Source organism: Zonotrichia leucophrys, chromosome 1 (assembly GCF_028769735.1).
Source record: "Zonotrichia leucophrys gambelii isolate GWCS_2022_RI chromosome 1, RI_Zleu_2.0, whole genome shotgun sequence".
In the NCBI taxonomy this organism is placed as follows: Eukaryota; Metazoa; Chordata; class Aves; order Passeriformes; family Passerellidae; genus Zonotrichia; species Zonotrichia leucophrys.
This window is the reverse complement of record NC_088169.1, coordinates 84669454-84692751: the sequence shown is the minus strand read 5'-3', so window position 1 is coordinate 84692751 and position 23298 is coordinate 84669454. Positions and strand designations below refer to the sequence as shown.

At 34.9% G+C, this 23298-nt stretch overlaps 1 protein-coding gene across 9 annotated transcripts in view; it reads right to left on the bottom strand.

Moving 5' to 3' along the window:
* Window positions 1-23298, bottom strand: part of TENM4 (teneurin transmembrane protein 4) — a 1542144-nt gene that overhangs the window by 1335163 nt on the left and 183683 nt on the right. For all 9 annotated transcript variants that reach the window (XM_064720073.1, XM_064720105.1, XM_064720113.1 and 6 more), the window contains exon 2: window positions 10166-10212. The gene's annotated coding sequence lies outside the window, so the exon portion shown is untranslated. The remainder of the gene's footprint in view (window positions 1-10165; window positions 10213-23298) is intronic.

The following is a 23298-nucleotide window of genomic DNA, read 5'->3' as shown; positions in this document are numbered from 1 at the left end:
AAAAGGGGTTGCAAGAAAAAAAGATACAAAAAATATAGATGTTTAAGGTAGCGATTCTCAAGATTTGTCTTATCACAATGAACACATCACATCCATCAAATGCAAAGACAACTTAGAAGTTGGATGAAATTTAGTTTAAATAGACTGGTTTTGCAAGCATGAATGTTTGTTGTCTATTGTGATCTCTTAGGAGTGTAATTTCATCTTCTTGTTTGCCCATAAAAGAAAATATTTTCCTTTGACAGTCATGCTTCGCGTTAAAGTGTTCTACAAAGTGTTTTCTATTAGAAAATGTTTTTACACAGCACTCCAAAAACCAAAAAACTTTACAGAGACTACATTGCATCAAATTTTTGTTTATATAATCCTATCTTTTGTAAATATAAACTGCGGTAGATAGGGAGGTTATTTTGAGGCTGGCAGATAGTGCAGAAACTTTTGGCTGCTCAGCATTTTAGAGTAGCTTTTTTTGTTTGTTTTTGTTTTGGAGGTTTTCGTGGGGGTGTTTTTGTGTTTTGGTTTGGTTTTGGGTTTTTTATTTTTTGTTTGGTTTGGTTTTTTGGTGGGGTTTTGGTTATTGGTAGGAGTTTTTTTGAGATATTATAAGAGGTTCTCAAAATATTAGTTTGCAAGAGTCAGCCATGCAGTTTCACACAGGTAACAGGAATAGGCACCAGCCAAGCAAGAATCCAATTTGTAAAAGCATTCACTTTATCACACCACCCTAGAAAGATGCTCTATGTAGTAACTACATGAACCATTCATAATAAATGACCCCAAGGGAAAAGTGATTAATCATATTTCAGTTGTTAGTTTAGCAAGATGAAACACATTCCAGTGGAAGAAGATTGCCTTACTCATACATACTTAGAGGCACAAATTCAGGGACCCAATAAATGGGCATAAAATCTAGAAGTATGCCATTTATTTCAAGAAACTTCTTTGCTAAAGGAAGGGTGGGGAGACTTCTTTCTAAACCACAGTCAAACAAGCATTGGAGAGAGTGATCTCTTCTGAGACACACATTGACTGGTCATATGGTTGATATATGAACAATCATAGGATCGTATTAAACAGATGGCACACAAAATACTTCCCTTTTTCGCTCTAATTCCCAAAGGAGAAAAAAACTGACACACAAGATATGCTATGACATATTGTCACAGCCTGCTTTGCATTTAGGAGAAATATTAACACTACTGTTTTCTTGAAAGGGGATGCTCTAACACACTCTTGGTCTCAAAGAGCTCTCCACCAAAGTTTCTTAGGTTTCTCTTTGTTTCTGTCTTCTTACAGAAATGTAGTGATCAAAGTCAACTCCAATTCCAGCAGATGCTGCAAAGAGCATTAGTCTTTCCCAGTAGCCTTTTGCATTGGTCCATCACCACTCATATTGTGCAATGGAAGCATGACATGAAATACAAATCTACTTGTGTATTCCATGTTAAATAACTAGTGAGACATGAAATATCAGCCTGCAACCAGGCCCTGTATTACATGTGGCCACTGGAACTATTCAGAATGAGATCTGAGCACTGAGACAGTCAACATGTTCTATCAGCTTCACTGGACACTGGATTTCCACCTCCTATTTCTGGCAATATTGTATAACTTGTTTTTTTATAGAGAGGAAGTGGTTAAGAAGGAAGAGTATTGATATTGTTTCTAATCTAGTGTGAGCACAATGAACAATAAGTAATAGGCATTAATATTCCATGATAATTTAAGTTTTATAGCAAATGGGTTTAATCTTCTGTTGAGAGGAGTCCCTTAAAAATTTTCCATGAGCCTCTAAGATAAATCACATGCTGATTTTCTCTTGCAAGGGCTATAGAATAGTATTAAAGATGCTTGACTGAAATAGATAACATACACTCAATTATCAGAGCCAGTTATCATAGAGATTTTTAAAATTTTCCCACTATCATCTCTTAACAATGTCAAATTGTTCTTCCAGTTTCTTTAAAAAATGAACAGTTTATACTGTTTTATCAAAAAGAAAGTATCATGATCCTCCTGGCCTTTGTTTCCTAACAATCAATCATTTCTGTCTGCGAGGCTCTGCCCTCAAATCTTCTATACCGAGATACACTATTTCACTATTGTCTATTGAATAGCTCCTTCTACCTTCCCAACTCATTGAAATACAATATGTTTTTTATTCATAGTTTATGCTTGTCTTGTTGCATTATAGCACTACTGTGATTATTAATCTCTTCATCATGTAACAATAATATGAGGTAAATCAGCCCTCTGTTACCAGTCTGGAATTGTTACTTGCCAACAAAGTGCTAAAGTGCTGCCTTTTACCTCTGATAAAAATCTTGCATTAAATTTTCTTTCAGTAAGATCCTTTAAATCATTAATTTGGCTGAGGAGTGATGCAAATGACCAATGAAGAGATTTTTCTGTTTTAATCCCAGTAATGAATCCTTTGTCTGTAAGTAGGCAGATTTTCTATTTTCAATATGGGTCTGTTTAAAGTGTTACAAATACACAGGATGAGAACTGACTAAGTTGGAGGTTTTTTCCTTCTGCATTAAAGTACCTCTGAAAGTACACAGATTAAATTTTTGTAATTTTTAATTTTATTATTTCAGTGAATGGGACAGATTGGTTTTGCACAAAGACATTAGCAAGGGGACGTTGAGATACTACCTCCATGATCTTAGTCAAATTAATTATTGTCACTCTAGGAAGTGGTGGGGTTTTTTTTCCTCAGCTGAAAATGAGGACAGCATTCCACCCCTCCCTTCCCAAATTTTTTTCTGATTTTCCTATTTAGACAAAGAGGTCTGTGTCATGAAGAGGTCATTATTACATTTAGGTATTTTAGGCCTCTTATCTCTACTGGGACCCTTACTGATTGTCTAGATATAAATATATGGTATTAAGAATACAAAATCATACACAAAATGCTTCACCACTTCAAATGCAGCATGTGAGAGTGAAATTGATATAGTTTTATTCTTACCTGTCTGGTGTCTGTACAAATTCTTGATTAAAACTAATTAATACAAATTGTAATCTTGGGTGCTTTTCATACCATCCTAGCAAAGTCATCATAACTAAAGAATCAATTTAAATAATTGTACAAATTATACATATTGAAAGTTTTTAGAAATATGCTAAAAAACATCAAAACAGCCATTTAAAAATCAAGTTAAACTTCATGTCTTTTCTTTCAAGCTAGTACCTTATTCAACTCACTAAAGAGATCAGAGGTAGAGTTGTAAAGCATTGGAACAGATTGCCATGTGAAGTGGTAGCAATTCCATTCCTGGAATTGTTCAAAAAAAGTGTTGATATGGAGGACAAGGTTTAATGATGAACATGTTAGTGGTACTAGTTTGATGGTTGGACTTGATGATCTTAAAGGTCTTTTCCAACCTCAATGATTCTACGATTCTACTTTTTTTAAAAAAAAAGTCAAAGGCAAAAGCTGCACCCAGCCTCAAGAGAGGTTGAAAAGACAGTGGAAGGAACCACTAACTGGTCAGCCTTACCCCAGTCCTTGAAAAAGCCACGAAGGTCAGTCAGGGAACACATTTCAGTGTACATGAAGGAGGAAGTGATCAGGAGCAGGCAGTATAGATTTGTGAAAGATAACTCAGAGCTGATCCAACAATTGCATTCTATGAAAAATGTCTGGATCTCCGGCTAAGGAGAGAGCACTGGCTGTCATCTACCTTGTCTTCAGCAAGGTTTTTGGACATTTCTCCCACCTCAGGGACTTTCTAAGCAGCTTTTTCTGAATTCAGGTTTGACCATTAAGTAGTGTGGTTACCTCTATCTGGAGCTCATAAAAATGGATTAGAGTATGATATGTTTTCCTCCAGGTACTAATATATTTTCTATAGTTTAAGAGGGATTTTATGTCTCTTGATAGTGAGCAGTGCTCATTCTGGACTTTGCAATTATAGCTCCTTTTTTGCAGGGTAACAAATGGACCAAGATTTCTGGGTTACTTTTATAGCATGGACATTATTCAGAGATCTGTTCTGAATCAAAAATCACAGGGTGGAGAAAGACCACCAGGAAAAAAAAAACTCTTTCCTCGATTTATTTCCATATTAGAGGTGTAATACTAGGCACCAAACAACTTTAAACACAGATAAAATATAACTATTACTGGATATATGTTCTCGTGGCTCTTTCAAACAGACACGAAAGAAGTTATGGACAAAATGTTGTGAAAAAACACACAAGCCTTATAATCAAAATGGCTTGTGGGTCTATCATTTCAATGTAGCTTTGTTCTTTCATAGCACAGGACAATCAAAGCAGATTAGGATTTGTCATCACAAACACTGTATGAGCTGCACCAAAATTACCTTGTTACTTGAGCATCTCAAGGCTTGTTGCTGCCTTAGGCAACATCCCTCGTGCTGTGTCATTGTGCCTTATCATAAATTATACTCATTAAGAGTGTATGAATAATGGTGACTTACAGATGATTTCAGATTTTATTTAAAACCTTACTGTGTGGAAGCCTACCCCCTGTTGGATATCCAAAAGCCATCCATAATAAAATTGTTTACTTTTAAGTTTGTGGTTGTTCCTAATTCTGTTTCCTGTTTTACAAAACTTTCCCCAAAGTATTAGAGGCATAAGTCATGAAGATTCCTGGTTGTGCAACTGAAAGTGAAACAGCATGAGGGGCAGCAGCAGCTGGGACTAGGACTCGGGAGTTTTGAGCATCCTCTGGTCTCTATCCTATTAATCTCAGGCAAGTAATTTTGTCTTTGAGTTCCCACTGGTTGTCTCCTCTGGAGAACTTATTACTTAATGAGATACTAAGACCCTACATTCAAATAGAATTTCTGTAATACAATATTCTCTACTCCTAATTTAGGTTTCCTAAGGAATCTGCTGAGAGGGGGGGGGGGGAAGAAAAAGATAAATTTCCATACAAAATCAACTCACCACAAAAAAACACTCCAAGGGCCAACCAGGATTTCCAAGCACGAGGGAAATAATTTTGCACTTTCTCACAACAGGTTGTCTTATCTTGGCAATTCGCATATATTGATCAACTTCAGAAGAGATTACACAAATACTGTGTAGTTTTTCTGGACCTCAGTGTGCATGTAGAGTATTGAATACAGAACAGCAGCTTGAATTTTAATGTTCTCTGAATTGTCTTCTCAGCATGCTAAATTCCCATTTCAAATTAAACATTAATATAGTAAACAGGAGTTTACTTAGAGTTTACTTAGCTGTTTCATAGAATGTCTCTGGACTAGATCCTAAACTCATAAATATTATTTATATTTACATTTTAGGTTTTTTACAGAAAAGGAAGGCATTTTTAAAACATGCTGTGAACTTCACTTTTTTTAAATGGATTCTGGACAAATATCAATCACCCAGACTGACATTCACCCAGAGAACTTTTCTGATGTCACAATATTTAGAAAGACCAGAGCTGTCTTTCAAAATCCCCGATCTTTCCAGTAATCTAGAGAGAAGCAGGGAAAGAATGATTTAGATTTGAGGAGTATTTACCTCAAATATCATAGTCAGCTACCTTGTCAAAATAAGGCGCAAAGGACCTATCTTGGGGCCTTATGATGACTTCCGCCCTAGAAAGCTGGGACAGAAACACTACCTCAAAGAGCTCTGCCCCAAAAATTACTATGAAGTTTTAGTAGACCATCAGATTATCCAAATGCAGGTTGCATCTGCACATGAATTATCCTTTTTTCTTTGAAATTAGTGCACTAAGTGCACCAGATAAAGATGGTATTGTCTTTTACAAAATATATTATTCCACTTTGCACGGTAAACAATATTTCCTGTATATTGATCAATAGATTTGCTTGCTGCTGCTTTTCATGGACAAGATTCAGCATTAATCAGCCACACTTTTTAGGTCAGACACTCCTAACAACTACACTTTTTCCGCTAGTGTTTGTAGATGTAACAAAGAAGCAGCAGGATATAAAATCTATTTCTGCCACTAACATAGCTTTACAAATGCACACACAGCACTGAACCTGTCTCTTCTGAGTTGCTTACTGATTATTATATTTTTCTTCCTGAATGCACTCTGTAGGGCTGACAACTTTATAAAGTCATCTTGAGAATCAGAAAGTTGTATTTGTAATATTGACTTGATAATTTTTCAATGTTGCTTTTTTTAGCAGGTTAAAATAATGTATGATTATCATCCCTCATCAGTTTCATCACCTATAACTCCTGTTCACAGGTTCTTGCAGATGTATCAGAAAATCACCTCATTCCACTTATAAATTATATCTCTGCACATATATCTTATTTTAGAGATAGCACTTTTCCTGGAAAAAGCATTTCAAATCTGCATGCGGTAACTATTTTGATATATAGGTTATAGAGAATGGGAATGGTATTCACTGTGTTTATAACGAAAGTGGAATCAGATTCTACCTAAAGATGTACAATGGAAGAGGAATAGGCAATATCAACAAGGTGAAGCACAGAAATTTTAATTAACTATGAGGAAAAAACAGTGCATAATTAGAGTGATGAAATACTGGAAAAGGTTGCCCAGGTTGTCTTATCTCCATCCCTGAAGATAAGCAAAACTCACCTGAACAAAATACTGAAGAATCAAACTTGTCCTTGAAGATAGTCTGAGCTAAGTACAGGTTTGGAACAGATTATCTCCAGAAGTTTCTGCCCATCTGAATTTCTTTAATTGGGTGCCTGAGTTCCTTTTTACTCATTTGGGAATTATCTACACTAAAATGTTATTATTTTGAATTGTTACCAATGAAACTGCTCAGGCTTTCACCAAAGGGACAAAAACTGAACAAAAGATTGGCAAATGTTAATAAGAGATAGAGATGTAGAATATACTTTAGTGGAAAAAATAATTTAAAAATAAAACACTGGGCATGGATGGTCCAAGGTTAATACAGGAAAATTAGGACTCATCATGATCACAACAGTAGTTCCCTCTGTTTCTGAAAAACATCACAAAAGGCTATAAAATTCTAAGCCTCCCAGTAGAAACAGTGGCAAATGTTAGTGTTTTCTTGATGTGCAAATATTTTCTAATAGTGTATGTTGAAATTCTATCAGTGATGTTTCAAAAAAATTTATTTTTCTTTTTTCATATTGCATATGGTGAATTACTACAGTATGATATCAAAAAGTGCTTATCAGTTGTTAAGTCATCGTAAGAAAACACAGTCACTGACCCTTTACACAAAATGAGGAAATAAATATAATTCTTGAAAATCAATCTATTTTGAGACAATACACAAGTTTCTGTTCCAACCTGAACTTACAAATTACTTAAAAAGGTGAAAAAAGCTAGTAATGTTCAAATAGAAAATGAGAAACAGAAACTATTTATGAATATACTGATGTGCTTAAATATAGCAAATCACCATGTCAGGTTTTGGAGCAGTTCTAGTTGAAGTATTCAGAATCATTCTATTTATCTGAATGCCAGCGAGGAGTGAGAGACAATTCCAGTGTCATTCATGTCAGAGGTAGAATGAACTGTCCTCTGGAGATGTTTTATTGCAAGGCTAAGCTAAGTAGGTAAAACTAGCTTGGAAAAGAGCTTACTCTTCACTTAGGATTTCTATGTTAGTTAAAATGAATTCAGGCTTAACTTATCATATGAAATAGCATTTTTCTGCTTCAAGAACTGACATGAGCTGCAGCATACAGCAACTCTACAAAAATTAATGAGATAAAATCTGAAATGGTTACCTAGTTACGCCAAAATTATTGCAGAGCTCTACAACAATTTTTATCCAAATGATACCATTAAAACTATTTGAGCAGAGCTATAGTAGAAATGTTGGAAACAGCGAGGGCTAGAATCAGGCTCTGACCCTTTCTCTAAATCCATACCTATGGGTACATCTCCATCACTTAAACAATGATCAATGGCTACTTGTAACTACTGAGGCCAGCCTGCGCAGCACGTTTCTCTGTGCAGATGAATTATTTTCTGTGGTAAAAAAGAATAATTTCAACCATGCTTCCACGTTAGAGTAGCCTGTGGTTTATGATAGTCTTCAGACCATGGTGGATGTTTGTTGGAAGTACACAATGCATGACAAAGTATATGACACAATCTAGGTCCTTTCTAGTTTATTTACACAGATGGATCATAAAATCTAATTCGACAAGAAGAGGTTGTAGAATCAGGATAATGCTCTGCCACAGATTTCTCTAAATTATGCTGGATGAAAATAGTGTTAGGGAAGATGATCTGTGGTGTCTAGTTTCGACACCTTCTTAACCTAAAAGTTGCTCAACAAGAATAAGGTGTAATGTTCTTACATAAACATCACTTTTTTCAAAGGAACCTTCTTATTCTGGAGATATTTTCTGTTCCTTCCTAAAGTCTTTCAAAAGTTGTTTTTCAGCTTCCTCATGCATAGGTACCACAGCTGCACTGGGACCCAGTACCTGCCTATAACGTGAAGGTGAACGCAGTGCAGTCTGGAGAGGCAGAGAACAAGCCAATAACACTATATTTATTCGCTGCTTGATTTGATTTCTGGTCAGTGGTGTGATTTCCCCAAAATGAACTGTGACATTTCCAGCAGCTGCCTCCTCAGCATAGAAAATAGGATTCTGCTCACCTGGGACTGCCACAAGGGAAAATGCTTGCCAGCTCTAGGTCTGTACACAGTGTAAGACAAAAAATTCTATTCAACTCTGTGGTACAGCTCAATCATAATGATTGCTTTAGAAAACCAGAACAACAACACATAAAAGTACATGGGGAGGACTCATTCTTGGTAACATTTAATATTTTCATATAAAATTAATCTTTCCTCAAGATAAGTTTAAGATTGCAATCTTCTTCTATAGAGATGCAAAACTTAATGGAAAAAATGACAAAATGAGCGTCTTCCTGATGGCATTTCTGTATGCATTAGTAGAGACATCTGTTTTACTTTCCTTTTCACCTTAGTGTATTTTTTAACATGTATATAATTTAATTCAATTGATTTGGTTGACTTGCTTCACCAATCATTTCACTACTAAAAAGAGCTCTAAAATGGTCAATAAAACAATACAATTTAAAAAAAAAATACTCCACAATTGTGGCAGTTTCATAGAACTAGATCCAAGTTTTTTGTAAAACATGTTGCATCTGTTTTTCTTCTATAAAATCTATTTACTAGAGAGTACATCTTTCAGAGTAAAATCACACAATGCTTTTTAATGCAAATATTTTATCAACAATTCATAGGCAAGCTGATTTGGTGGTTTGTCCAAAGCATGTTTAATTTTATTTTTGAATTCATGCCTTGAAATGATGGATACTGCAAGTTATAGGTACAAGAGCAGCTTAATATAACAAGGGAATGTACTAGGGAATGGTAACATACTGTATATTATATTGACCTGCAGAAATAATTGGGTTCATATATTTATGGACTCTCATTTATTATTAGATATGTTATTAGCTAAGTGTTTTAAAGATTGCTTCTGTTACATAATAAAATATCAGCTTGATGGTCTAGTTTTCATTACATCAACATATAATATAGGAGTAAAACTGCATGGAGATAAATGGCTAACTCCTTCAGGGATAACTCCACTTGAAAAAAATTTATTGGACATAATACAAATAGTTTGAGTATAACAAATAACTGCATTAACAGTCAGGAACTTTTTTGTGTCAACTTTAAAGCAGAATGACCCAGCCACCACAGAAATTGATAGAAGCTCTCCTTTGACTGGGATGGAAGAGAACCTGCTCCTGAAAAACACCCTGATATCTTGATATCTTCTCTAAAATACATCAGATTTGATACTCTGTGTATGAACCATACCACTGAAATCACATATACTTCTGCCACCAGAGACTAGGAGTTTTAGGAATGACAGATGAACTGCACCACTGAGAAAAGTTGTTGCCTAATCTCCAACATGTTCAGAGACTTGCTCAGTTGACTTAAAACCAAGTTATGTTGCAAAAGAAAATGGTAAAAGCTAAATCACTTTCCTTCAATATGAACACCCATTTGCAATGGCAAAGATTTGTTTTTGAAACCCTAATTGAAAGTTCTGCCTGTATTATAATGAATCAAATAATTGTTTGAATTAAACTGTGTGTCATGATGGTTTTAACAATCCAAGAAAAGCATTCAAACAAAACAAGTTGAAAATATAAACTATCATAACTTAAAACAAAAGGACTTACCAATCTGTCAATAATATTTTCTTGCCAGTCTTAACAGTAGCTGGGGCCTGGGGAAAAGAGAAACCAAAAAGATTTGTCTCAGTGGCTTTATACAGCAATGTAGGAGTCAGAGGAGGGTGTCAGTGAATCAGATGCCTCAGGTCACTGAGGCACATCAGTGCAGCTTCTCAAGTTCTCTGTGATGGCACAGATTTACACCAGAAGAGCATCTCAGAGCAAGTATGAGTGCAGAAACTCACAGTTCTGCAGTCTTACCTTTTCTGTAGATGCCTTTATGATATACAGGCTGGAATTTTTTAAAATATTGGAAAACTACACAATTTATTTTTTATATTCCTATAAGATATTGTCATGACAATTGGAAAATTTCCTAAAATAACACAACACAGCAAGTCAGATATCTTGAACAAATTTCTACTCTTTAGCTTTTATTTATCAGGCAAATTGGACAAGAAGATATTAAATACGGTTAAAACAGTTTTGGTCCTGTTCTTGTGAAATGAAAGCCAGTGAACTGATACAAAAGTTTATAAAACTTGTGGCTGTAACAGTTGAAGACACAAGTCCTGGTTTTGAGAACAATAAACAACACCTAAACTGTAGGTTCTTTAGAAAAGAAATATTGTAGATAGAATTTTGCCATAAATGAGGAACCAGGATACACTAAAAATATTATAATATATTCAGTGATAAGAAAACATGAAATCAAGATGTTTACCTACTTTCTGAAATATGGCATATTTGGTTACAATTCAACTCTAACCAATAAAAACAAATATTTAGAGTAACCAAGTATGATATTCCTAGCCTATAGGGTATATGCGAAGGTACTGGGTCTCTTTTTATGTAATTATTAAAATGTATTCTCTTTTCACCTAATTATTAAAATAAGATATCATTAATTTGGTGGGCATTAGTGCATTAGTAGTGCTCAAACTGAAGATAGAATTGAGCTATTTCCCTGTTTTTTCAGATGGTCTTTCAAAAAACTGATCAGCCTCACTGAAATGGATTTGTCAGATGAGAAATTACAGCTGAAATCAACATGGCTTTAAGCTGTACTGAAATATTTAAATTAACTGAAACAAATTTAATGAGAGCAGTGAAGACGCTAAATGTTATCAGACTAAAATGTCATTTACTTGTAAACACAATGGACAAATAAGATTCTTCAAACTCATTATTTTAGAGTATAAAGGGTTTTATAAAAGAAGATGAAATGTTCTACATACAGGGGTTTAAGAAACGGTCACTAAAGCCATTATGATACTTTAAATAGAGGCAACAGTAAAAAATGGCACTCCACAGAAAGTAATCTCAGCTCTGTTTTCCTTTAATGCCACTCACTGCATCAGACCTGTAGTCTGTGTAGAGAGGCTTAATACTTTATCTGAAGAAATCCCACTCAGCCTCCTTCACAAGCAGATAATGACAGGAAGCATTCCTAACAGCATTACTCATTTACAAACACTAGTAAGTATTATGGGATTTTATTCCAACATCATTTTATGCTTCTGTGGTTCAGAACTTTAATGAATTAGATTGCATTTCTAGTAGGAGTCTCTGCGGCATAAGAATGTCAAATAAATATCTACTTAAACTGCCTGTTTTCAAGCTTTTTACAGATCCTTTTCTTCAAACAAGCTGATTACATCATAAAAACAGCCAAATAAACAAAATAAATCTATGTAAATAATTTGGGGTTTTCCAAGCTCTGTATCAATGTTAGAGCAAAATTTTATTTAATTATTACTAGTGATGGCTTATTCTTGTCAGGATCAGAGACAACAAATTTAGGGACATCAGTCTGAAGAGTTTGATATGTTTCTGTTTTGTTTATTCCTGCTATCCATTATATTTTGATTTCAAAACCTGCTCTGAAGATACATCTGCTCAAGAGATGGTTAAGGATCTGTGTCATTATTAGTCTGTTTTTTTCTGCAACTCACAACAAGCAATTCTCTCAATATTTATCTTCACTACTCAGCTATTTACAATGAAAACTGCTACTTATTTTCAGCATGGCTATCCACAGATTGAAAATAATGGGATAGGAATAGCATCAGAAGGAAGAACCATCAAATACAACAGAAAAAGTGTGAATGGAGACATGAAAGGGAGAAAAGATCCAGCCTACACAGAAATTAAGATAAATAAATTGTTTTGATGAATTTATTGCCTCTACAACTTCCTGAAAGGTGTTTGTATCAAGATGGAGGTCAGCCTCTTCTCCCAAGCAACAAGGCCAAGGGGGAAATGGTCCCAAGTTGCAACAGGATAGGTTCAGGCTGGAAATAGCGGAAAATTTCTTCACTGAAAAGAGCCTATTCCAAAAGAAAAGTTTTGGAATAGGCTGCTCAAGGAAGTGGTGGAGTCACCATCCCTGGAAGCATTCAAAAAAGGATTGGATGTGGTACTTTGTGATATGTTTTAGAGAACATGGTGGTATTCAGCTGAAAGATGCACTGGATCTTGGAGGTCTTATTGAACCCTAATGATACCATGCCAGCTGGTCTATGTTGTGAAATATTTCCCAAAAAGCATGGACTATTCAAAAGTAGGGCAAAAAAAAAAAGCCATATAAGGTTTAATGGAACAGTGCTCTTAACCAAGCAGTGGTTAAATGTCCAAACAGTGTTTTCTGTCTCTGACTCTTTTGAACTACTATGAACATAACTGAAGCCAAAAAAAATAGTAGAAATTCTTTTGAGCGGCAAATTAGCTTCCACTGTCAGATTGTAACGAACCTATTTAGGTGAGTGTCCAGTAAGCCCATGGAAAGATTGTTTTCTGAAGTACCTCTTGGGGTTTTTTTTATAATTAAATGTAACTCAGAGAAAAGAAATTGTGAATCTTCACCTCACCTTTTCTTTCAATTCTTTATTGCATTCCTTATTCTCACATATAGTGATAGTTGTGATTTGCATCCTGTCTATTCATACATGAAAGCTTTATTAAGATATCAAAAAAAACCAACTTGTCACCTCCTTTATGCCCTTCTGAAAGAATAAATACTGATGTTTCACCAGGAATGATAGAAAACATGTTCTCCCCTTAAATTAACAATTACTAAAACAGTCTATGTTAAAGCTAAAGAAGATTTAATTTACATAATGATGACACACAAATTGCTTAAATAAAACTAGCCACATTAAAAATGTGCTATGAAGAAGGTGAAAATAGAGAAAGTTGCACTTCAATCAATGATGAGGAAAAAGCCAGCTGGCAGGAGTGACCACACTTAGTATAACAAATTACAAAGGATATTTTAGAGACATCTACCACATGCAAGGGTCTGTTGAAAAGGTGAAAATACAGCAACAACTTCAAATGATGTGTCAGTCATGCCCTGGTACTAGTTCTGCTTCAAAAAATGTATTGTTGTAACACCAGCACCACAGCATAGGTTAATTACCCATACATTACTTAATTATCCATATATAACTTAATTACCCATACATAAGAAACATTTTTATTAAGAAAGCAGGGGATGTAACAGGATATACTAAATTTCAGTTTGCTGATATAACCTTGGATCAGTCTCCTTTTGCATAAATACCATGACAATCCTGAATTACCCTCCCTGAGCCTCAGCCAGTTCACAGACAAACAAGAGTAAAGAACTGCAGTTATTTTTGCACATGCTTTTTTTTTTTTTCTGCATAAACCAATTATTGATGATCTCATATCACTCCTCCAGTCTTGTATGTGGGTGTAAGAATAAAAGATCTGTTCATTTGATTATTCTGAAATTCTAAGTAATTTTGGTGATGGCAGGAGAGCTCTAAGTAATCATTCACTTTTTGAGCTATGTAATCTAGAGAGTATCCATTTGCAATAGCGGACCACAGGGCTGGGATTCATTTTATCTACATTTAGTCACTGAAAACTTAGGCTCTTAGTCTAAATTAGGCTTCTAATTTCTTTCTATAAGTGATGGAGAGAGACAATCAATTCCAGATTCATTCAATCCTAAAATAGGCAATTAAGATAAATGAAGGACTGTCTGAGCAATCCTGTCTCACTTAGCTGGCCTCATGACTGGCTTAGACAAGACCCCTAACATTTATATGGTTAATATGACATGATTGATTCTACCTCAAAATACACAGATCTCACTTTTCTTCCATGTTCTACCATGTGTTTGCAAGGGAGCATTAAGTGTCTAGATGAAAATAAATTGTAGGCATTTTAGTAAGGATAGTGCAATAGATGTGGTCATAAAACCATGCAGGAAAAGTGAGAAAGCCTTGGTCCATTTGTCAGCAAGGGACATGGATATTCCACTACAATAGTTATTTGGATTAAGACTGAATAACCATCTCTGCTGAACAGAATAAGTAATTAGTACTAATCAGACAATTAATGATTCTGATGTAAGCCTATGATAGGCTTTCAATGCTATAGAAGCACACATATGTAAAGCTAAAATTCAAAAGTAAGAATTCATAATGAGTAAAAGGAGGATTTCTGCATATTGCTTTGAACACACATAAGTAATTGTCAGCCCATTACTACATAATTTGGAATAATGATAAATTATTTAACAAAAACCTCAAATTTCAGAGAGGGGAAATGGTGTCTAGCCCTGAATTTTGCTAAAATTTTTAATTGCTTTGCAAAGATACAGGAAAAAACCTCTGCAGATTAAATCAGGCTTCTCATGCATGACCTCAGTCCCATGACACCAAGCTGCTTCACAGGGCACTGGCATTGGCAGCCACTACCTAGCAGCCCTCAGGAGAGGCCAGTATAACTATAGGAACAGGCTTCCAATGTTCTGTCACGCCCATGCAGATAACATATCCTTGTTTTGACAAAACTACACCTGAGTATTAAAAAACTCAAGTTTTTAGGTGCCTGCAATCCATATGCTGGCAATAACCAAAGGGGCATTTGAGGAACTTTGGCATTCACAGATTGATGTAATCATGAAAGGGTTTTGGGTTGGAAGGGACCTTAAAGATCATCTAATTCCAATCCCCTGCCATGGGCAGGGACACCTTGCTCAAAGACCCATCCAGCCTGGCTTTGAATGCTTCCATTAAATCTCTATTTATAAGTAAAAGTTATGTAATGTGAGGATGCATCTGACCAAATCGAGATATTATGCTGGTATAGACAGTGGTTTTTTTTCAGTCCTTAGCAGCATATTGCAAGTTTTGCTGTGATTCCTTTAGTCTACAGCTTGCCATGTTTTTCAAATCAAAACATCAGCTTAGAAATTTATTAGACAGAAATGTTTAGTAGGAGGAAATTACATAAAATATATTATTTGCATTTACTAACACAAGAATAAAATATTTTAAACTTAGGATTTTTTAGGACTACAGCAAGAACAAGGAAATACAAAACGAGAATCAGCTGCCCACAAGATTTATGATAAAATATCTGATTTGATGCAAGAAATTACTTCTGTTTAGCTCCTATGAGCTCATAAGGAATAGCTTACATAAACAACAGAGTGGAAGAAAAAAGCAAAGTAACATAATGAGACCTGCTCAAGGAACAGCTCCTCATCAAGAGTCTGAAAATACAGAAACTCAGATCATCTTAAATCATGACATCATATCTGACCAAATCTCCCTTAGCTTTGCTTATGTATTGACATGCAAATTTCAAGCAGTTTTCCTCAGAAACACTGCCGAAGCCCTTAATACCGTAACCAACTATTATCCCACATAAGACACTTTAACAGTTTTTGTGAAAACCTCTTCAGCAAAAGTTATCTGTCATTATCAAAAACATTTAAAAATACTCAAAATGCAGCTTGACATAGATTTTTTTATCCTTTTACTAGTTGTTTCATTAGAATTTTAGTTCTTTCATGCACTAATTCTGGTTTTGTGCCTTGAAGCAGATGTTAGCTTACCAATGAAAATGTATTTTACACCTCTTTCCTCCCTCTTTCGCAAGCATGCAAGTAAAAGATACAAATAGCTAAAAATGAAAACGTTTGCTCAGCAGTAAGGCCTGCTGCATGTAGTGAGGTATTTTTCTGATTAATTCTCCAACCTAGCTATTTCCAGAGCTTGCTTCTTATGGCTGTATAAAACTTTTGCAGATGTATTTGGTGCTTTATGACTTCAGTATTTTTTGGTTTTTTGCTTGTTTTTTTAGTTTTTTTTCCTGACGCTTTGGGATACACGTCTAATTGATATTTTATGCTCTTCACACAAGCTTGTCAGTGCTGGGTGTACAATGTCCTTGTTTCCAGGGGTGGGTAACTCACTTCACAACCTTGAAGATCCCAAGTTTGCCTGACCTTGTAAGGCGTTATGTATCTTGGAGCCTGCTTATTTTATGTAAGAAAAAGAAAATAATTGGTCCCTTTTGATATTTTCCCCTGACCATGCAATACACACACCCATCCTTTCCTGTCTGATTTTTTTTTATTGTTGATGATATAATCATCCTCATCTTCATTGTCATTATGGTAACTGGGGGTTTTTGCTGAAATGTCTGTGCCAGTCTGTCTGTCAGTTTAAAGAAAGAAGATAAGAGAAAAAATCCCACCTTGAATACTTGGCATTTTTCTAAGAGCAGGAGAGCAACTAGAGACCTGAGGCACATTTGGACGGCAGATCCAGTGAAGCATAGTAAGACATGAATTGTCTTTCAAAGCTATCTCAGATACCACAGGCACCCAGAAACGACCATGGCTAATTTTTCTTAAATTAGCTCATGTGTTTCTCTCTGCTTCCTTGGCTCAGTTGTTTCCAGGATGTGAGCTGGGGACAGGCATTGATGTGCAACATTGCAACACTGACCAAGCTTTCTGCCAAAGGAAAATCACATCTGTCCCAGCACAGACAGCAGAAAACCTTGTTCTGCATTCCATTTCCTAGTGTGGATGCTCAAAAAGAACTATAAGGCCGCACAGGTCTGAAGTAGAAACAAAATTAAGGTGTTAAAGGATTGCCTTACCCTTAAGATTCTCTCAATCCTGACCCTGCAGTGAGGTTTATGCCGTGGTTCCCACTTTACAAGATCCAAAAAGCCAAGACAGCAAGTGCTTTCATCAGGAAAAGCACAGGTGTACCATGAATTTATACTACAAGAACCCATCTGTCAAACAGCTGTTCGAAGTTATAAAACCCAGGAGGAAAGCCAGGCAGCTTTTGTCAATCTTTAGTGTTGCATTTTGAAAAAATTAGCTAAAAGAGTCTTTTGGAAGCTCCATAACTACACTCAACTGTTCATTTCTTTCTAGCTGCTGTAATTGATAAGTTTTCCCATTACCTCTAGATCTTTAGCGATTAATTCTTATGGGAAAGAAAAAAGAGAAAAAAAGAAATATTTCTTATTTTAACATTAAATCCAGTTTTGTGTTTTTAAAAAGTAATCTGTGAAATACATTCAACATCTCTGATTAGCTGCTCTCTCCCAGAAAACAACACCTACCTTACACAAGCATAATGTACCTCTTTCACATTTTGTTTTTCAATATTCAAACAATAAATGACTGTTCTAAAGGATTCATAAAATTTAAGATAGAAAGAGATCGTTAAACCATGACATCTAAATGTCGCAATTTCACCCAGTAAGCACACAGTAGACCCATTAATTGTATTGAACTAAATAATTCCATCAGGAGGGCACCTATTTTTAACTCAAACTCACTCAAACACAGAGAATTAATTAATTATTTCAATGGTATTTTTTAGAACCCTATGGCAGCCACTTGTAAATATTTATAACTAAAATTCAATTCTACCTGCAGCATTTTCTTCTATCTGTTGTTTCCTTTCACACCTCTTGAATACATTGTATTACCAATCAAACAAAACTTTAGTGTGAAAACTGTAACTCTTGGTTACTAAGGTACTTTGGAAATGCTGATATTTTCCTTTTTAAGACTGAAAGTTATGACTAGTTTTTGGAAATTATTTTTATGCAGGGTTGTTGAAAAGTATTCCTTTATAACTGCATTCTTGGGAAAACAGAAGCTGATGATATTAGAAGATCATATAGAAAAGGCACAGAGAGGAAAATTCTTGTGGAATTCCTGAAGCATTACTACAGAAACAGTGGAACATCTCTCTTATTCCTCTGTACTCTCTATCATGCCATTCAGATTTAGGAAAAAAAAAGATCTTTTTAAAATAAGGTCATCTACTTATGTGAAACAGGAAGCCCATATTTTAATAATTGATTGATTGATTGATTGATTGTTTATTCACAGTATTCATGAATAGAGCGCAATGGATACTTTTGAGAACAGCCATGCCCTGTTTCATTTTCTGCCACAGGTGGTACTTGCTAGAGAGCTATTATCCAGATACACAAGACAACACTGATTTTTGGTACTTATATTGGGAAGGATGGACAATGGGAGAATAAAGCAACTTGTCCACTTCCCATTGAAGCAGAGCGAATCACTTTTTTTGTTTGTTTGTTTTAGTATTCTCCTGTGTCATCGCTGTAGCATTCTGAGTATACTTCAATTTTAGCTATGATTGTTGAAGATGTACTATTGCTTGGTGAAGATGTACTATCGCCCTCCTTTTTACATAGGTAGAAAGAGGGAGAGAGGAAAAGTAAGTGAGGGGCAGTCAGGACCAATTGTTTGAACAAGAAGCTACTTTATGAGATGTGAATTTTTGGCATGTTTCTATAGTGATCTTAAGAAAACCATGTTGCTGAGCTGCTCCAGGGTATTAGCTATTACTGTATGTAATATACCTCACAAGAGTGGAACAAATATAATTTTAATTTGCTTTGCATTACACCCACTGTTAAAAAACGGCACTGCTATAACAAATGCTCTTTAGTTTCTTCATTTGTAGCTAAATTCATAAATCTCAGTAACTATAAATGTATCTCAAGGTCAGAGTTACTACAGTAACCCATTCATTTTGTTTTCCTTTCACTAAATCCATTATCTGAACAAATTATTAGGTGACCTTTTTAGTTACAGCAATTCAATAAAACTTACATTAGATGGAGTTTCAGGAACATTAGTCTAATGTGCTTTAAAAGATCACCTTCTCTGAGCAATATAATAAGTTTGTGTGAAAAGCATAAAGCATGTAATATGTAATAAAATCCAGCCTTTAATGAACCATCTAGAAAAACTGATTCATGTTATAATTCGATGGAAACCCTCCCTTAATTAATGGATAAGAAACCAACAGTAACTACTGGATGTTACTTTTGATTATATATTTAGCTTGTTTTTCCTTTTAAAATGTATGCTTCTGATTTATACTGTTCAAGAAATTACAGTTTAAATGACCTTGGTTTCAAGATTAATATGCTATGAAAAGGCATACTTTCACAGCTAATTAAAAAGGGGTCTCTGAATACTAGTTAGTAGCAGTTCCACTAAGATACTGCTTAATTTTCCAAAGTGGTAGTAGGTCAAGACAGTAAATTTAATAAACTGTCTTAGATGTTTGATGGATGCTGGTTTTCTTCACCAGATACCTCGAGGCCAGCCAGATAAACAATAAATAAAACACAGCTCCAGCTATCAAGCAGAAATTTTTATCAGGGAAGATTGCACATGATCACTCAAATCCATGATTTCCATTAAGAATACAAGGCATTAATCTGATTCTCTTTGCAAATAAAACAGGAATAAACACTTTAAAAACCCAGCTGAAATTCTCTACATCTTGTGCTGCCAGATTGCTGTCAAGAAAAAAACTAGTTTAACTTTAATTTCTAATCAGTCTAGGGAGGTCTGTATGCAGAAAGAGGAGCAATAATAAATTTTCACCAGCTCAACATCAGCAATCAGTCATTTCTCCTGCAGATGTATGCATCACAGGAACATGAGCCAAGGTAAAGGTCAGGACACATCAAAATATTGAACTAAATAAGTTCCTCTTGCTACTAGGGTTTATTGAGCAGTCTTGCATTCATCCAGTTTGTGGGCATTTTATTTAGCTCTATATTTTTCCAAATACTTGCATGTCTGTGGCCCTGTGAACCATCTGGACACCTACAAACTTTTCAAGATCTTCTCCTAATTGCTCACCCACAGGAAAAAAAAAATAGTAATTATTTCCTTTTCCCCATCAGTACCTCTACTACTGATTTGAGACAGAGGTACTGAAAATACCAACAAACTTATACGATATGTCAGAGAATTGTTTTACAATTTACAGATTGGATGTTCCATCCCTGGAAGCATTCAAAACCAGGTTGGATGGGGCTTTGAGCAACCCAGACTAATGAAAGTTGCTCCCGTCCATGGCTGGGGGTTTGGAACCAAATGATCTTCACTGTTCATTCCAACCCAAACCATTCTAGAACTCTTATTCTATGAAATAAAAACCAGTTTTAAATTGCAATATTACAGTTAATTAATAGATAGATGAAATGTAAAGAAACAGTTCAAATATGACAATTAAATGTTTGTATTATTTTTCAAGTTGCACCTTTAATTAGTAGGTTTAATAAATCACATAATAAATTTAGGAATACCATGAGGTCATAAAGCTTTTAACAACAGATACTTTTTTTTTTGTTTCTGTGACGAAGCCAATTGCATAATCTGTCATCTCCCACAGGCCACCTTCATATTAGCAAACAGTGCATTTAGACAGCAATCTCTTTGATTACCCTCTCAAAAATTTCACAGCACTACTCTGCTGAATTTTTGTGTAACATTTATTTGAAATCCAAAGAATGAGAAGAATGTGAGTTTTATGCTTGGGCTAGATAAGCAAATTCAAAAAATCACCTAGCTAATTATTTTCTCTCTTACAATAGTCAGTAGATATTAACTAAAATGAAATTTTTAAAAAAGTATAAGGAACACTCAGTTTTCAGTTAGAGATTTAGTTCATAATCCTTTATCACATTAAGCACACTTTGATACATGGCTTCCACCATGCCCTGTTCTATAATTTTTTTTTTCCTTATAGATATAACCTATTTTCTTGTAGGTTTATTTATTATTCTCATGTAAATTATTGAGATATATTAATTGGTCTGCTAGCTTTCCCTTGCTGTTCTGTGAAATTTAAGAGATTAAAATTTGATTGCTAAAGAACTGCTTAAAATATGCTATGTTGCATGTTGATAGAGATCAGCCAGTGATCTATGTTTATTTTTCTTAAGTGAAGAATCAGCAACCCACAAACATAACCCAAAAAGCATTCACTTTATCATATGCTTTGCAAGTTTTTCCCAGATTACAGACAGCCCAGCTCAAGATGAATTTGCAATGTCATGTTATCTAAGCAATGTCTGCTTATTATTAATGTCTAAAATATTAATATAGTTTCATATCTACCCCTTTAGCTCATTATGGAGTTCATATATCATGGTCAAAAAAATGTTTTGGGTTTTTTTTTTTTCCCTTTGTTAATAATAACCAGTTTCAATTCAAAACATAATGGTCTCCTTTAACTATTTTTACATAAACTATTTTTTCCTTGCCAGATAAATTCTTTGAGATTATTAATTTGGGCAGGAAACAATAATTTATAGTTTTTCATTTTAATCATACTTATTCTCTTTAGTAATCAAGTAGGTCTTAAAAATTTCACTCTGGAAAATCAGAAAAAAACCCAAAATTTCATAAACAAGGTAATAAAATCATATCCACTTATAGTTCAATTGTAATAACACTGTAGCTTGACTGAAATAATACAGTACTAATACAGTGTGAATCATCAATAACAATTATCAATTTAGGAACTAATTTTAAAAGCTTCATCTTTTAAAAATATCCTTGAAAGAAAAATCCATGTATTTTCTTTCAATTGTAATCAAACTCGCCAATATGAACAAATTCTGCTAAAAATTTCTAAAATAATTTTCTTCCAACTTTATTTTTGTCATTGGAATAAATCAGACACACCTACTTTTGAGAATATATTGATAATTTAAGTGCTACAAATAGTTGCACATACATAACAGAGATACCAAGGAAAAAGTTATGCTACAGTCCTGAAAGATTTTGCAGCTGTTGATCCAAAATGAAAAAGTGCTTGGCAACTTAAAGGATGAAGCTGTGTTTACTAATTTTCTAGCTGGGAGGTTAAATAGGAAAGAATCAACTGCAAAACATATGTGAGCAGTCTGGCTTGCCCACTTCCGTAAGTCCCTAAACAGCTGGTGTGGAGAAAACCTACTGTCGTGCTGCTGAGCCACTAATGGGCATGAAGAGAAACAAAGTCAGTGACAATTTTCAAAGATCTCTCATGTAACTGTGTGAAATAAAAGTCTTCAGGAAAAATCTAAGTGTGGCATGGCCTGGTCTTTTAACTGGAATGAGGAAAGGTTAGGAGTTTTAACAGATGCCATGGCACTAATAATCCATAGAAGCTGATGTAAATGAATTTATGAAGTCCATCATAATAAGAGAACAGGCTTTATAGGAGCTGAGGACATCCTCTTAGAAGGACATCATAGAAAGAGGAAAGCTTGGTATAACTGGCAAAGAAAAAAAAAAAAAGAAGCATGAAGAGATGGTTGTGATGGATATGTAGGGAGAATACATATAATTTACAGCTTTGAAGGCAACCAAGGGGGGCTGAGGTTTGCTAAACATATCAATTTTGAATTTGGGGACAAGCACATGGAAGAAACAGGAGGCACCAGAGTATGGTGGCAGTCATTTGACTGAGCTGGTCAGCATCAAGTCAGTATCAAAGGACAGTATTTCTCTATTTATCAGCATGAGGGGTTACTTTAAAAAAAGAAAAAAGAAAAGAAAAAAAAAGCAGATCTTAACAAATTCATGAGAAGATAACCACCAAAGATAACTGCAGGCAAGTCCCAACCCCAAATGTTTTGAGCCATCTGTGCTGCATTACAGAGTCATAATAAAGACAAATGCAGACAAGTTTCATGCACTGAGACCAATTGCACATCTGAATTACTGGGGAAAAAATGGTAGCTGTGGGGCTTTGTGGGTTTGGATTTTTGGGTGTTTTGTTGTCAAGCAGGTTGTTTCTTTTTTAAAACAAACAAGCAAACAAAAAAAACAACAGGAAAGCAGCAACTTTACTTCTGTGATCTCCATTCCAGGCCCTAGGAATAAGTTATACCACCCACATCAAAAGTGCAGGTCCTACAATTTTTTTCCCAGCTAAAATCTCAATAAATGCTGTAGCATGCAGCAATGAAAACAATTTTTTATGTAACACCCCCTTACATTAGAGAGTCTCTTC